A 3,223-nucleotide genomic window follows, 5' to 3' on the forward strand; every position below is an offset into this window, starting at 1 on the left:
GAGATTGTCGTGGGGTTGGACAAGTCACAATAACTTCAAGTAACACGTGTAAAAGATATGGATGATGACTTCAAATCATATCACTTGCTCTTTGTAACGTGATAGGAAGCTCTAGCATGGCATTGTTCCTTGCAGTGTCATTTAGCTTTATTTTTACTCCTGTTGTGGACCTGTGGTGTCAAATTACAAAGAGAAAGTGATATCATCATCGTCATCATGATCATAGAATCTTGTTTCTAGAATTTTGGAAGAACATGTAGAATCCTCAACAGGGGGAAGATAATAGCTTCTATAGCAAGAAATGTTTCCACGCAATTTTTTTTGGCAGAAAAGCCAAAGCCATGTCTACGTTTTGTTTCACGGTTTTTTTTTTTTTTTTTTTTTTTTTTTTAATCTGGGGGTCCCTTAGGGCCCAGACTAATTTCCAAGGGGAGGTGCAGTCCACATATAGACTTTCTCTCCGGGTATTCAAATAGGCCCGAAAGCATGGGCCCATATCCATGTGGGTTTTTCGCAACTTTTGTGGTTGATTTATGAACCGAGATTGTTCATGTTGATCGTACCGAGAGTTGGAACCAAATGACTCGTGATGGACAACGAAATCCACTCATAAATTAATGTTAGGGTTTGAACTTTGAACAAATATATTGAACAAATAATGAATAAAACGACAAATTTGATATGATTTGAGGTAAAAAAGTATAACTTATTGATTATGAATGTTGGTACAATGTCAATGAATATAGTATATGATCGATCTAAATACAATGTATTTTTACTCCTGTTGTGGACCTGTGGTGTCAAATTACTTATCATCCTCTTCTCTTTCCACATTTGGTGATATGGGTGCATGCCACATCCTCCACCGGCTTGGGTAATCGCGTCTGAACAGTTGATGGACCCTTGTGAGGCCTAGGCTAGAGGAGTCTTCGTCTGACGCGCTGCACAGCTCATCTTTTTGTCCGGCTGGCCACTTTTACTCTATGAATTTGATTACCCCTTATATGAGTTATGTCTCTAGCCGCACGTTGCTGAGAATATAGTTTTTGGTAAGCAGCTCTTCCGTTCTCCAAATTTCTACAACATCTTATCAATTTTTTTTCACAGCTCTAGTTTAATTCTGGTAGATAAGAAATATACATTTGATGTATAAATCTTTTTCATTAGAAAAATATTAAAGGGTTTATCACATTCATTTCCTCCTTCAACATATTTTCATAGTTTTTCCATCTCTTATATATTATTCGAGAAACATTACAACATTTGAGTTATGACATGTGTCATCACTTTAATGATTCTTAGAATCCTTAGAAAAATAGATTGGTACATCTAAAATATACTAATATTTTTATTAAACTAATGATTATATTAATTATTAATTTAAAATAAAATATTCTTATTTTTTTCCTTAAATAAAAGTTACATAATTACCTAATGTGATTAAAATATATATGACAAATTAATTATTTTGAATAATATATATTTAATAACAATTTGTGTATCCTCTATCATTTCTGTTTAATTTTAAATTGTTAAAATAAATTAAATAGTTACATTAATCATATAATAAAATTTACTTTTTTTGTATATGTTATATTTTCAATTATTAAAAACAACTATAAATTGCTAAAACTTTTAAAAGTCCCACATTTAAAAATTTTAATTATTAATGGTGTAAAATTTTTGTTATAAAAAGATAAAAAATGATCATAAAATCCTATGAGTATGAAGTCTTATTTAATATATATATATATATATATATATTTTAATATTACGTTTCAATATCATTCAAATTAAAATATATACCATATAAACTCACACAAATATATTAAATTTGAAATTTGCATTTAACAAGTATTGAAAACTTAATATTTTAATTCATAATTTGCATTAAATGTTTTTAAATGATTATAAATTACAAAAACTAATAAAAGCCACATATTGTAAAAACATTTATCAACGGTTTTAATTTTTTTGTTATAACAAATACAAATAATCATAAAACCATATGAATACCAAAATCTATTTAAAAAATAGTCATATTAAATATATTTTATATATCTATGTAATATTATTTAAATTTAATTATATACCATATAAAATAGATAAAAGTGATTATTTATATTTATTTACCATTAAATTATTGTAAATATTTACGTGTTTATGCTAATTTAATTAATATATAATAGTTATTGACTTTTTAATTATTTAATATATATTTATTATTTTGTAATATGTAAAAATGAAAATAAATAATTGTAAGTAAAAATAATTTGTATACACAACGATAATTCCGTGCAAAATACGGATATTGATCTACTTTAATTTTTAAAATTGAGATCATACATTTTCAGTCATATTTTTGTTTCTTACCAAATATTCATATCTGTAACCGTAGATAGCTTTCCATTTGCTTACCAACCGGATTGACTTTATACACTGCACTACACGTGTTTGTTTGGTCTGATTCGTTTCTGGGTAATTCATTGCTTTGCATAATAATCTTGGTACAACATTTGATAGCAAATTAGCAATATTAACAAATGCATAGTGATTGGTTAAATTGTGCTCGTAGAAATTTACAATAAAATTTATTTTGTAGATTTTTTTGATATAATTGTATTTAATGTATCTGTAAAAATTAAATGAGAAAAAGAATTTTACAACAATATTTTCTACTTTAGGAAATAAAGCTCATCGTTTTTTTTTTCTAATTTTTGGTTTTATATTTAAAAAACTAAATAAATCATGATTATTAATTTTTATTATTGTATATAAAAACTAAAAAAACAATTGTTACATCCTAACCAATCCTTCCAAACATGTACGTTTACTTAAGACTCAATACACTCGTAACTTAGACACCGCCACCACAAAAATTTATAAGTGTACTGTTTCTAAATAGGGATGTCAACTCTTTTTTTCTTGTCATCGGCGAACACACACTCATGACGACTCTGTGAACCAATTTGATAGCTCTAAAATCCATATGGACGAAAAAGGTTGGTTGTTTCCTAGCACTGCGTGCAAGGCTATCCGCTCTTGAATTCATCGTTCTTGGTATATGGAGGAGCTCGGAAGAGTAAAAACTGCCTTTCAGTTCCGAAACCATCTTCACCAATTAAGAATAATTTGTTGCAAATGTGACCTGATACTGACGTGAATTCTTCATGCATTAAATTGCTCAAATAAGCGTTTATACTTCCGAATGAAAGGGTGAGAG

The sequence above is a fragment of the Brassica oleracea genome, chromosome C3, assembly GCF_000695525.1.
Source record: "Brassica oleracea var. oleracea cultivar TO1000 chromosome C3, BOL, whole genome shotgun sequence".
In the NCBI taxonomy this organism is placed as follows: domain Eukaryota; kingdom Viridiplantae; phylum Streptophyta; class Magnoliopsida; order Brassicales; family Brassicaceae; genus Brassica; species Brassica oleracea.